The 14,486-nt window shown below is 43.9% G+C and overlaps 1 protein-coding gene across 4 annotated transcripts in view; it reads left to right on the forward strand.

Moving 5' to 3' along the window:
- LOC117506953 (sodium-coupled neutral amino acid transporter 3-like) overlaps positions 1-14,486 on the forward strand; it is a 203,270-nt gene that overhangs the window by 4,728 nt on the left and 184,056 nt on the right. The gene's annotated exons all lie outside the window — the stretch shown is intronic.

The following is a 14,486-nucleotide window of genomic DNA, read 5'->3' on the forward strand; positions in this document are numbered from 1 at the left end:
GTTGAGGACCCCAGCAGTTGGAGAAGGCCAAGGTAACACGCACGTTTCACCTGGCGGTGGCAGACGGATGCTTTTGAGAGATGGGGATGGACCGGCTGTCTGCCTGGGTGGTTGCTTTTCAGGACTCAGTGTGATCACACTGGGTCTTGAAAATCAACCACCCAGGCAGACAGCCCGGGTGGTCAACGGGACTGTTTTTCTAGATCAAACTATATAGTACTTAGGAGCAGTGAGCCAATAATATGTTAAGTTTACATACATGTTGGCCTAAAAACTTTCAGACTCACTTTTGCCTAGTTGTTACACATACAGAAACGATTATGATTGCAATGGTAACACTGTATGAGTTGAAAGATTGAATGTTCTGTCGTTCAACAAGTAAAAATGTTCTTTCCATTACATGAATGGAAAACATTCATTATTTGTTTTATATCACACCCAAATAGATCCATGTTATTTGCTATTTTAATTAAAATTACAGTTGTTTCTTCTCAGGTCAGAAAGCCTAAAGCAGTGGGGCAGAGATGGCTCTGTCTGCACAACAGTTCACTCCACCTAGCAGGTGAGCTGTCTACACACCATTGAGCCCAACAAGAGTTGCTGAGAACCGAAATGGAGTGTGTAGAAGCACGTTTGCTTTCCTCAATCCAGCAAAAAATTGCATATGAACTCAATTCTTCACCTGACTGAGCTTCAAGGGCCATTAAGCATGTGTCGGAGAACAATTTATAAGCTTGAAATCTGCTTATGGGGTAATGAATTTAGCTTCCTTGTATCATGGACGCATTTACGAAAAGGCACTGGAGTCCTTCATTGGAGGGAAACATATGGGACCAGAATGAATTATAAATACTCACTCATCTCATCTTCAACTGCTTTTCCAGGTTCAGGTTGCAGGGGCAGCAGGGGACCCCAGACTTCCCTTTCCCGTGCCACATTGACCACCTCTGACTGGAGGATCCCGAGGCATTCCCAGGCCAGTGTGGAGATATAATCTCTCCACTTAGTCCTGGGTCTTCCTGGGGGTCTCCTCCCAGATGGACGTGACTGGAACATCCTCCCTAGGGAGGCACCCAGGAGACATCCTTACCAGATGCCTGAACCACCTCAGCTGGCTTTTTCTTTTCAACGTGAAGGAGCAGCGACTCTACTCCGAGCTCTCCACGGATGACCAAACTTCTCACCCTATCTTTAAGGGAGACACCAGCCACCCTCCTGAGGAAGTCCATTTCGGCCGCTTGTACCCGCGACCTAGTTCTTTCGGTCATGACCCAACCCTCATGACCATAGGAGAGAGTAGGAATGAAGATTGACCAGTAGATTGAGAACTTCGCCTTTTGGCTCAGCTCCCTTTTCGTGACAACAGTGCAACAGTACGGTAGAGCGAATGCAATACCGCCGCTGCTGTACCAATTCTCTGGCCAATCTCATGCTCCATCGTCCCCTCACTTGTGAACAAGACCCTGAGGTACTTGAACTCCTTCACTTGGGGCAATTCCCTACCCGGAGTAGGCAATCCATCGGTTTCCTGCTGAGAACTATGGCCTCAGATTTAGAGGTGCTGATCCCCATCCCAGCTGCTTCACACTCGGCTGCGAACTGATCCAGTGAATGTTGGAGGTCACCAGCCGATGAAGCCAACAGGACCACATCATCTGCAAAAAGCATTGATGAGACCCTGAGCCCACCAAACCGGAAACCCTCCTCCCCCGACTACCCCTCAATATCCTGTCCATAAATATCACAAACAGGATTGGTGACAAGGCGCAGTTGTGGCGGAGGCCAGCCTCCACCGGAAACGAGTCCGACTGCCGAACACCTGACCACAGCTCTCGCTTTGAGAGTACAGAGATCGGATGGCCCTAAGAAGGGACCCCGTCACTCGATGCAACCGCAGCATCTCCCACAGTATCTCCCGGGGTACCCGATCATGCACCTTCTCCAAGTCCACAAAACGCATGTAGACTGGGTGGGCATACTCCCAGGCACCCTCAGGATCTTTGTGAGAATTAAGACCTGGTCAGTTCGACGACCCGGACGGAACCCACAGCTTCACCAGTGGAAGCTTTGAACATTGCCCATTCTGTTTCAATGCCCCCAACCTCTACAGGAATGCTAGAGAAGCTCTGCCAGAGGTGTGAATTGGAGATCTGTCGGACAGTGGGCTCCTCAGTTCACCTGCACTATCCGTTTGGGCTTACCAGGTCTGTCCAAAGTCCTCTCCCACTCTCTGCTCCAACTCACCACCAGATGGTGGTCTGTTGACAGCTCTGCCCCTCTCTTCACCTGAGTGTCCAGAACATGTGGCCTCAAATCAGATGATATGATCACAAAATTGATCACCGATCTTCAGTCTAGGGTGCTCTGGTACCATGTACACTTATGAGCATCCTTATATTCGAACATGGTGTTCGTTATGGACAGGCCGTGACTAGCACAGAACTCCAATAACAAACACTCATTTAGATCAGGGAGGCTGTTCCTCCCAATCACACCTCTCCAGGTGTCTCTGTCATTGTGCACGTCTGTGTTGAAGTCCCCCACTGGAGCCCCATACAGAACTCCATTCAGGGACTCCAAGAAGGCCGAACACTCCAAAATGCTGTTTGGTGCATACGCACAAACAACAGTCATAGTCCCCCCTGCCTCCCGACGATGCACGGAGGTACCCCTCTCGTCTACTGGAGTAAACTCCAACGTAGCGCCGCTCAGCTGGGGACTCGTTAGTATCCCCACACTCGCTCGGCACCTCACCCCTGGGCAACTCCAGAGAAGAATAGGCTCCAACCCGATCAAGGAGAGTGGCTTCGGAGCCGAGGCTGTGCGTGGAGGCGAGGCCCACCCTCGCCTGAGACCAATTTGTCATGGGAGACCCTGCCAGGAGCACAAAGGCTCCAGACAACACAGCTATCAGGTTCATAGTGGCACACAAACCTCTTCACCACAATAAGGTGATGGTTCCTGGAGAGGGAATTATAAATACTGTATAACCAAAATGCACAAAAATTTAAGGCAGTCATACAGTGGGATATTTCACTGGACAGTGGGACAAATAATGTTACATTGTATATAATCCACCAATCAAATGACAAAGATGTGAATGGTATAATCACATTTATCAAACAGTGTGTGTTAGCTCAGAGTGTCTACTTTATTGTAGCGTATTGACTTGTAAAGTTATTTTATGTAACTTTTACATGATAGATAATTCCTGTCCTACATCTAATTCACATCTGATGAGATATGCTGATGTAACTGCGGTGTGAATGGTCAGACCAGCCACAGGTCATGATTCAATGAAAAATAATTCACCTTTCAAGAACAGAGATATCAACAAAGTGCTTCACAGAGAAGATGACAAAAAACAAAAACAAACCCAAGAATAAAAACGGGATAAAAGTTAGAAAAAAATTAATTACACACCTGCACAGTCCACAAACTGAAAGGCACTGCAGCAGTTTATTATAGTTCTCCAAGAATTTGACATTTGATCTTTCTTTCTTTCTTTCTTTTTTCAAGACTTACTCTTGTATCTGCAAGACAGCCATTTGCACACAGCGACAAGTGTACTTGGTGTCAGGTGAATTGTAGCCTAAAGATCCATACATGACTTAGTAATTCTATACATTTTTCATTGACTGACAAAGGATAGGCACATAAGTTAGTCACTTGCTGTTAATTAGATTCTAAAATCCTTTAAGTGATGTCCAAACAAGCACTGGGCTCTAGACAGGGTCAGGCATGCACCTGTGGATTGTGGCCTTTGAAAGTGTTTTCATTAAGTTGGAATGCCTGCAGCAGAGGAGAACTACTGACAGTGAAGCCTGTGATCAGAACTGACTTATCTCTTCACTATAAGATAAAGTGTTGCCTCCTGGAAGTTCCCCCAAGACTGCTGGTGGTTCCTGGACTCTTGGGGAATTATTGCTTATTGTTGTTCTAATCTTTGAAAACTAACCCTGTATAATTTCAGTTTTTTTTTATGCTCATTGCATAGTGTCTCGGCTACACTTTCTTCCTGTGTATGCCACTTGGGACTAAATGTTATGTTCAGTGCAGCTGGTTTCAGGCATTCAGTGGCTACGTGCTTCTTGCATCAGTACTGCGCAGCATTGATGTTGTTGGAGATTGTGTGACACATTGTTGGTAATGCTGCCATAGTATCCTGAGCCAGCTCACACCAGTTCATTGCATAGTAACGTGTACCAGCTGTTAGTCTGTTGGCCATGACCTTTTAGTTATTTGTGAAATTTGTCAAGGAAGAAGACTTAGAAGCTTTCAGGTAATTTTCATTAATCTAATCCAGTTTAGTTCCCAGTAAACCCACTTGCTGGGATGCATCTTCTCAAGGGCTTGGGAGAGGCAGGTGATGCCCTCTTGACTGGAATTGACAAGCCCGAGCTCATGTGGCCCACTTGGCCTCTGCTGCTATAGCTGTCTGACTCCCCTATACGATCCCCTCATTTCTGATGGACTCATGTGCTGCCTCTGTTCTATCCAGCCAGGGTCAAAATCACAGTGTGAACAGACTGACCCAGCTTTGGCCGGGTATTGCACAAGCTGATCTTTTCAGCTGGTGTGTGATTAAACCCTGCAGCTGTGTGTGTCAGAGACTGTGTTTCCATGCGTGCAGGAAGGAGACAGCATGTGCATGTATGTGGTCATGGGAAAACATGTATACCAGGCTGAATATTGGGATAGAGCCTGAGAAGATACTACACTGTAAATGTACCGTAATCACTTTTCAGGTTGACTGTTAGAAAAGTATTGATAAAGAAAGTGGGAAACACCATGCAAAAAAGGTTGTGGTTTTGATACATTTGAACTTTAGTGTCAAAAATAGCACCTAAATTAACAATGCTATTATCTCACTAAAACACGCTGGAGGGTTTATATTTCCCAGTTGGCTTGCGAATGCCACAGAATCCCCTGGGAAGAGTTAGATTACTTGGCCGCGGATAGGGAAGTGTGGGATTGATCTGCTGCTACTGTGATCTGGACCAAGGATGAGCAGCAGAAAATGAATGAATGAATGGCCTATCAGCTATCAATAGTGTTCTCTGGGTTTGTTTCTCAAGATATGTTGATGGGTTTTTTCCTCTTCATTTAGTTTCTTCTCATTTGGATGAGATATACATCCAGAGGGATATGTACCCCTTGGGCACATACTGCGATGCTGTGGGATTACTTTTCACGGCTACGCTGATGATACTCGGTGCATGTGAATAACTGCTGGTAATCTCATACACATCAAGACTTCAGAGGATTATGTTGCTTTAGTGAAAAGATGGATGCTGAGCAATATCTTACTTTTAAATTCTGAGAAGACTGAAATGATGGTCCTTTGTCCAGCCAGACACAGACACCAGTTTGACTTCTAATGCTATCGTGTGATGTGCGTCATAAATCACGCTAACAAAGTGAGGAACCTTGGGGTGATCTTTGATCCCACGTTGTACTTTGACCTACACATTAGAGAAATCACAAAGACTGCTTTCTTCCACCTTCGCAACATAACAAAGATTGATCCCATCCTGTCTATGGCTGATGCAGAGAGATTGATCCATGCATTTTTCCTCTCTAGACCGGATTATTGCCATGTCCTATTCTCTGTCTTACCACAGTCCAGCATTAGGCGTGGGTCTCCAATTAGTTCAAAATACTGCTGCCCAGAATTTTGAAAAAAAGCAGAAAGTTTGACCACATTTCACCGATTTGGCCTCCATTCATTGGCTTCCTGTCTCTGTGGGGTTTGATTTTTTTAAGATTCTGTTACTAACATAAAATTATTCATGGTCTAGCACCTCCCTACCTAGCTCACCTAATTACACCCTACATACTGGCCAGTGCTTTTGGTACACATGACGCAGGGCTACTTTGTGTCCCTAAGGTTAAAAAAAGTCAGTAGGCCACAGAGCCTTCTCATATCATGCACCTGTTTTATGGAATGATCTCCCTGCAGAAATAAAATGGTCAGATTCCTTAGAGACATTCAAGTCCAGACTAAAGATGCATCTATTCTCGCTCTTGTATGACTAGCATATCGGTATAGTATGGGATTAGGTTCCCTCTCCTTTTAATTCATATTATTAGCGGCGGAACAGGTCTCATTACATCTAAATTATGGCATTGATGAGACCTTTAATGGATGCTGGTCCTGCACCCAAGGGTGTCGGACTGACCCCAGGAAGTCTGACCGATCCAAGACCTACCTATTCATCCACCTGGAGACACAGATGTACTGCTGTTTAATTTAAATTAAGAACTCTGTTGCTCTTGTGTTTTTTTTTTTATTTTTCTTGTGTTGGGAAAGGAATTCTTGTAAAATTTGGAAAAACCTTGCAACTGATAGAATGGCCTGAGCAGTGGGTCACCCCTCCAAGTCTGGTCTGCTTGAGGTTTTTTCCTCAACATCAGGGGGAGTTTTTCTTTACCACTGTCACCTATATGCTCACTCAGGGGGGGTTGGTAAAGTTAGACCTTACTTGTGTGAAGCGCCTTGAGGCAGCATTGTTGGGCTTTGGCGCTATATAAATAAAATAATCTGACTATAAGCAGTAGGCCATGTTAAGGTTGCGTTTAAAGCCATTAAAGGTCTACATTTATATCTCTGCAATATATCTCTTTCCTGCAGCTGTGCTAGTTAAAACTGGAGGAATGAAAAGAAAACATGAAAGGATTTTAGAGTTTTAAAGTCCAAAAATCAAATAGAAACACTCAACTGCATTTGTTTAAAGTTGGAGGGAACAAGCTTTTGTCTGGCCTTGAAGGGGTACTGGGTTGGTTTTTTAATGGCTTTAAAAAAGCAAATTGAAGTACTCTATTTTCTCATTCAAATTGCTTAGTTAGCAATAAGTCCTATATATAGGTCCATTAGTGTCAGTACTTATCCCCTGATTCCATAATGTAACCAGTGGTGGGCACAGCTAACCAAAAAAGTTAGCTTCAATAACCATTCATCAGATAACTGAAAAGTTATCTTTTATGATGATAAACCAATAAACTGCTAAAAATTTATCTTTGTTACAGGTAACCGCTAACTATTAGTATTGATTTAGATGCGGCCACATCAGATTATACTGTCGGCTTCTGATAAACCAGTTTAACTTTAAGCGCCACTGGGTAAATTTAAGGATCACAAACACAAAAGCATGCATGAAAAATGAATGAATAAAAAAATAAACCCCCAAATAGTGTCATCGTCTTTCAAAATCATTAAAACGCAGTATTAGAAGTCACACTTTATCTCGGTATTAGTACACCGTCATTTATGAGCTAAAAGCTGCTGCTTTTTTCACACGCTTTAAACCCTGTGGCTTAAACAACCGAAATACGTCCATTAATGCATTGATTGGCAGAGTAAAATACACATAGTAAATATACTGTAAATTCTTACCTGTTAGTTTCAGTGGGATTCATCTGAAAAAATAATCATCCTGAGATTATCCAAAACAGAATAAATGGTGCAGAAACGTCCCAGTCTGTACACAGCTGTGCCGTGAGAGCTCCTCTCTCCCACCGAGTTTTGGTGATACCGTCGGCCACAAAGAAATAAAATAAAATGTTAAAATTAATCAATTTTTAATGTCGAGCGGACCGTAACTCTTCTTCTTCTTCTTTTGGATCCAGTGGCGGACGGCACCAGCTTAAGATGTATTTACCGCCACCTACTGGGCCGGTGAGTGATCGCTGAGATTTTACAAAACCTGAACTCCTGACAGTCATAGTCATTTGTTTTGATGCAATGAAGTAATCCAGTGTCCTTTAGATATTTAAATAATCCTTTTTGCATGATGTGTGATGGGTTTTGCAGCAGATTTCCAAGGGACAAGGAACTGAAACACTGTAACGTCCAAAGTGAACCTGAACTACACTACCCACAGTGCTCCCTGCGTTGACCGGCCAATGACATTTTGCACTTAATGATGATGTCATCAGCAAGCAACAGCCAGTCTGCCATAAATACAGGGTTTTCATGTGACGTATCGGTCATGTCATGTTGTGTCCTGCGCCCATTCTGGATTACGAGGCGATGGCCGCTGTGATACACTACGTGCATTTGGCGAACAATTGCAGAAGCTTCAACTTCGGTGTGAAGAAGCCTCATGGCACCGTGGCACTGAGAGAGATCCGCCACTAAAAGAAATCCACTGCTACCAGAATTTTATTTTATTTTATTCGGCAATAAAATTATATAAGAATACATAAAAATACTGCAGAGGATAACACAAGAACGCTTCCAATACGGATGCTTATTTACAATGTGGTTCTCGAGCACCGAGCTGCTGATCCGCAAGCTGCCCTTCTATTGCCTGGTGAGAGAAATCGCTCAGGACTTCAAGACCGACCTCCGCTTTCAGAGCTCCGCTGTGATGCTTTGCAGGAGGCCGGCGAGGCTGACCTGGTTGGCAGCTTCCTAGTTCACAATATCGCAGTCTGACACTGTCGGCCAATTTGTTACATCACCACTAAATTCACTATCTGGTATAAGATACGGATCCACTGAACCAACTGCTACACATCTATCACAATAAATAGCTTTATCTCGAGGATTTAAAGCATCTTAATAACCGTACATTCTCTCCATTTTTCTATCACGCGCCAGCCTCTTTGTAATCCAGAATGGAGACGGCACCTGTCCTGCAGCAAATCGGTCATATGATTGAAAACCCTCTATAAACACACAACAGACGGACTAAAATGTTTGATTTTAGGGTTTACAAATGTTTTTGACCGTTAAAATTTGCTCACTTTACCAACAAAAAAATGTTATCAGACTGAAAGTTATTGGAACTAAATTTATCGGAAGATAATTGGTCCGATGATGGTTTTAAAACTTATCTGAAAAGCTAATCCGCTAGCAAAAACATTAGCTTCAATAATTATCTGATATTGGATTAGCTGAACTGTGCCAACCACTGAGTGTAACACGAGTCCAATGCAGGCTACTTTCCAAGCCAAGGCTAGTGCCCATTTCCAGCTGGGTGGGCTGAGACAGTTCAGATGAAGAGTCTTGCCCAAGGACACATGAACTGGAATTGAACCCAGGTCTCCATATTGGCAGCCTTCCTCCTTATCCCACTCACCTAATTGCTCAGTTATCAATAATACTTTTAAAAATATATTTTGTCCAGTCTGTAGATATATATATATATTTTTTTTACCAGCTTGCACTCGGCCGAGACGGACGCATTTTTCTCTTCTCCCTCCCTCCTTATCTTTCCTGCTTCTGTGGCATGTTGTCTGTGAGGCTGCAGCTTTGCTCTTCTGGAAAACGACAAAAATGGATCTGTTAAAGTGGTCTCTGAATGCAGTTGACACTATTTTTTCCACAAGACATTCGGGGGCGGAGGACCCGACCTGTCCTGCCGGGACGCATGTGATGGGTTACGTGATGGACTCGTGGAGGAGATGGCAGGTCATGTGCCTTTACACGCTTTCTGTGGAGGACGTCGAAGATGTGTATATATTTGGCTTGGTGGTGACCGGCTTTCTGCTGTGTGGAGCGGGCATGGCGCTGGTTTACCGGAAAATTAAGAAAGTGGAAGCAGCATTAATTGGTTCGTCCAGGCTGCCCCACATGATTGATTCGATTGGGAAGGCAGTGGCTGCGCAGTCGGTGGGTGTTAACCGCACGCTGGAAAACATCTCGGGCAGGATTGCAGCTCTGGAAACCCGCTTTGATTGTCAGTAAAGACCACATCCTACATTCAGATGTATTGAGAGCCACTCTGTTCTCAGAACTGTGGAATCTTTCAGGCGTCTGCTAATCTGGATATTCATTTGGCTTCCCCAAACACAGCTGCACTTCAAGGCCGCTGTGATTAAAAAAACCTCCTCAAGAAGATCAACACTTAAGCCTCGCTCCCTGGTCATCCCCCTCCCCTCAGCTTCTCCAGCTCTGACGTTGATTGTGGACAGTGGACTGCTCAGGGCTGAGCCCCTCCCCCTTCAGGATTGTCAGACAAGGCCGTTGATGGCGCCTAATAGGCTGCCTCCGGAGTGTTCTGATAAACTGGACTTTCAAATCTCGGTTGTCGTCCTGCGTCTTTGTTTGTCTGTGTGATTATTGTTTTTCTGTGCTGATGGGGTTTTTTTCCTCATTGCTGCTGTGTAACGCAGCGGCTATGAGGGTTTTTTTCTCTTCCTTACCTCGTGTGTGCTTTTTATGTGTGTTTATGTACCGGGCCGGCTTATGTGTGTTGTGTGTTATGTGTGTGTCGTTTGTTATGGGTCGGTCTTGGTTTGCTCAGCCCTGCTGTTGACCAAGGCAGGGATGTACATCTGGAGCTGGTCCACGGGCGCCTAATGGCGACTTCTGCTCCTAACTGGCAATTAGGATGGGTTAAATGCAGTAGACACATTTCATTGTGCAGGGAACCTGTTCCTTTGTGCATATGACAATAAAATTCTTTTGAATCCTTTTGATTCCTTTGAATCCTTGAATACCCTGTCAGATTGTGTTGTGTGGGAAGGTGGAATAATATATTTTCTGATTAATCACAACTGTAGAGAAGCTCGGGATAAGGAGTTGGGTGACTGTAGGCCTGGTTTTTATGCCTGGTGATGCTGCCTGTCTGTCATTGGACAACACATTTTATCTACATTGTCCGTCGACCCAACTCTAAATTGGTACTGGTCCTGGGCAGTGTTGCCACAGTTACTTTATTAGTTACTATATACAGTCACTTCATTAGTAGCTTTATACAATTACTTTATTAGCAGCTGCCAACAAGTTGGTGGCAGCTGCTGAACTAATAAGGTAGCTACTAATCTAACGTGGTTACTCTTTAAGTCCCGGTCACACGGCACTAACAAAGGACACCAAAGCCAAAAAGAAACAAGAAATCTGGACTTATGATGACTTTCAGAGACATCATTTAACCGGCATCCAGCTTCGTTCCTGTAGCTGCACTTTGTCAGAATTTTCAAACTGTTGAAAAATGTGAATGAATCCTGACAACAACCTTAATTCATCTGTATTCCATTTTGCTTTCTGTCTTGACGGTTCCTCTTCGTTTGCGTAGTTCCTGTACTGTCAGTGTTCCATTTGATTGTCATCCAACTTTGTCCAACCTGCCAAGTCCGACATCTTGCACGAACATTGACGATATCTAAACGGATCAGTAACTAAAGATCCAATGAGCTGAACGTGAGTCGCCCTTGAGTGGGATGAAAAGCAGTGTTTTCATACAGAAACAATAGCAGCAAGAACGTTTGCTTGACTACTTTAACTATTTACGCACGTTGCAGCCAGAGACAGCTGCAACGTGCATGTGCGCACACGTTGTAGTGAAGACAGACATGTTAAGACAACTGCTCTCCCAGCTGCAAAGCATCAAGGTCACTGTTTGCTTTGTTTTTCTTTTGTTAGTTTCGGTTTCGGTCTTTTATATGCTCTGGACTTGCAGGCTTATCGGTGATGGGAAAAGTGCTGGCTCATTCGTCCACTTTTTCTTGACGATTTGTGGCTTTGTGACTTTTTTTACTTCGTTCAGCTAACGCCGTGTGCTGTGTCACCGGGCCTTAAGATTGAGTACTCAGCAAAGTAACTTACTTTGCTGAGTATTCAATCTTAAAAAAGGAAACTACGAGTAAGTTAGATTACTAGTTACTTTATTAGTTACATTCAGTAATGACATAAGTAAAGTAATAATGACGTAACTTTCAAAGTAACTGTGGCAACACTGGTCCTGGGTGTGGGAAGTAACCTGCAACAGATTATTTTCCAGGGATACTCACGGGCACCAATGGGCCTATACAGTATACATGATTTGCTTCTGCTTTTTTCAACTGAATAATGTAAAATTGATTCAGCGATTCCTCAAACCAATTGGTTTATCTGCCGTTTTTCACAGAATATTTCTAGATTTGTTATAAACATGTTGAACTCCTTCAGTCCTGCAGATGCTCTATCTTCATATGCTTATCTGCTCCTACTTGTAGGAGTAAACATTAACACTGGCCCACCAAACCCGTGTGGGCCACAAAAGTTTATGTTGCGCTATTCCAGTGTACCAGCAGGCAAACTGAGTGCTTAAAGTGTAGGTGCCACCAAAAAATGTGCACAAATAATCACTAAAAATGATTAAATGTTGATATTTAAAAAAATCCTGAACAATAAAAGTCGATGATAAGTGTGCAGGTGAAGGATAAACTACAGCTGTCTGAAGCCTGCGCTCTATTTCAGCCCTCAGCCACGGCCATATTGTTGCTACATCATAACCAGAACGGCACCTGCTGATTCAAGCCTGAATCAATTGTAAACACGGCAGAGGACAAGCTGTTTTCGGATGATTTTTTTTTTCTTTCTTTCTTTCTTTTTAAGTCCAATCTGAAAGTTTTTCTGAAGCAGCTGTGGGGGACACAGCATTTATGGTTTAGAGCCTTATTTAGATGACAATAAACTTCAGAGGAAAACCTTCACTCTCACAACAGTGACGATATTGGCAGAGTTCAGAACACAGAATGGTACTTATAAAATAATAAATAAATAATGTAGGCGATTTCGGCATGAGTGGCAGCTCTTTGGTCGTAATCAACTGATAAAAAATAGTTTTACTATCTGTGAAATTAGAAAAAAGTGTGGATTATTTATTTATGTATTTATTTTTCTTCTTAGAAACTGGTGTCCTTAGACAGCTCTTTGGTCTTGGCTATAGTGGACAGGTTGAAGTGTGATTGATTTAGTTTGAACAGGTGTCTTTTATACAGGTAAAGAGTTCAGAATAAGAGGGCTTCTTAAAGAAAAATTAACAGGTCTGTGAGACCCAGAATTCTTGCTGGTTGGTAGGTGTTCAAATACTTATTTTATGCAATAAAATGCAAATTAATTATTTAAAAATCATACAATGTGATTTACTGGATTTCTTTTTTTTATTTTTTTTATTCCGTCTCTCACAGTTGAAGTGTACCTACAATAAAAATTACAGACCTCTCCATTCTTTGTAGGTGGGAAAACCTGCAAAACTGACAGGGGGTCAAATACTTATTTTCCCCACTGTAAGTTTTATGATGCAGCTACAGCCTGCAATGGGCGAGGGGTTAGATTTATGGCATACACTTTATTTTACTCTCCCGGTACAACTTAGTGGTCTCACTCTGTACGTCTCTCTACGGCTTTTAGGAGAACAGCAGAAGGGTTGCTCATCCACCCCTATTCACGTCTCCTTGTGGTGTAGGATACCTTGACGGGAAAGATGGCGCCTGTGTTTGTTTGGGCTGCATCTCGCCTGCTAATGTGCCGACTTTCTGTCATGTTTCTGATCGTCTGTGCCGTGATATCAGTTTTGATGGACTGCGACTGTGTCGGTGCTGTAAGGAGTTGTGATCGAGTCTCTCTTTTTCAAATCAAAGAGTCAATGGAATGCCTTTTCAATGACTGGGACAGCTACAAACAAACTTTCCCACACTGTTTGTGAGCTCGTCCTCCTCCCAGGAATACCTGTTGTTATTGCGCCGTCCAGGTAATTCCAAAAAGGGGTCCAAGAGGAAATCCTCAAAGCCTCAAGGCTGCAGAGCGGGCATCCAGTTTCGTGTAAAATGTGAGGCGAGGTCCGTGGCTCGCTTATACCGAAGCTACAGGTGGGTGCACCCCGTTTCTCTTCAGCAGGACATGGCTGGCGGTGCTGCTCTGCTAGCCTGCTCCGCGATCCCTCCATGCAGCAGTGGTTGGCCTTTGCATCGCTGTATCCCTGATGGACGTTTCGCCTGGATCCCTGGCTCATCTCGGCCATCTTTGTGTACATCCTGGGAGCGACGTGGGTCATGGCAGTACAGCTGGACGTCACGTGACCGTGGGAGATGCCTGCAGCCAATCCCGCTGCTTCCTGCTGGTTCGACCAAGGTGTCATCGCTGAGTCAGATCGGATTATTGACTGCACGCTCCATCGCAAATAAAGCATTCTCTATTAATGAACTTTTTGTCAGGGAGAACCTGGATTTCCTTTTCCTTACTGAAACGTGGCTGAGGGAGAACGAGTTCATATATTTAAATGAGCTCTGTCCGGCTGGCTGTTTAGTTGTGGGAAAGCCCCGCCCCTCTCGCCGTTGTGGGGGCCTGGCTGCTGTACGAACACAGATCACGCCCCCTCTTTTGAGGTACTTATGATGGAAGTTGGTTCCTCAGATACTTTTTAATTGTATTTTGATTTATCGCCCCCCAGGCCCTGCTGGGACCTTTTTAAAGGATTTCACAGACCTTTTAACATCCATAATTCGATTGGAAAGGGTTTTAATTATGGGGGATTTTAATTTGCACATTGACAGTGACACATCAAGTCATGCTGTAGAACTTTTATCAGTGACTGAGGCATTTAATTTTAAACAGCATGTGTCAGGCCCCACCCATAGTAAAGGCCATACTTTGGATCTGGTCTTCACATTGGGTCTGCATGTTGCTGATGTGTGCGTAGAGGATGTTCTGTTGAGCGACCACTCCTGTATTCTCTTTAACTTGAGGGTGCCGTCTCAGCCAAGGCCTGTGC

Source organism: Thalassophryne amazonica, chromosome 3, assembly GCF_902500255.1.
Source record: "Thalassophryne amazonica chromosome 3, fThaAma1.1, whole genome shotgun sequence".
NCBI classification, from domain to species: Eukaryota; Metazoa; Chordata; class Actinopteri; order Batrachoidiformes; family Batrachoididae; genus Thalassophryne; species Thalassophryne amazonica.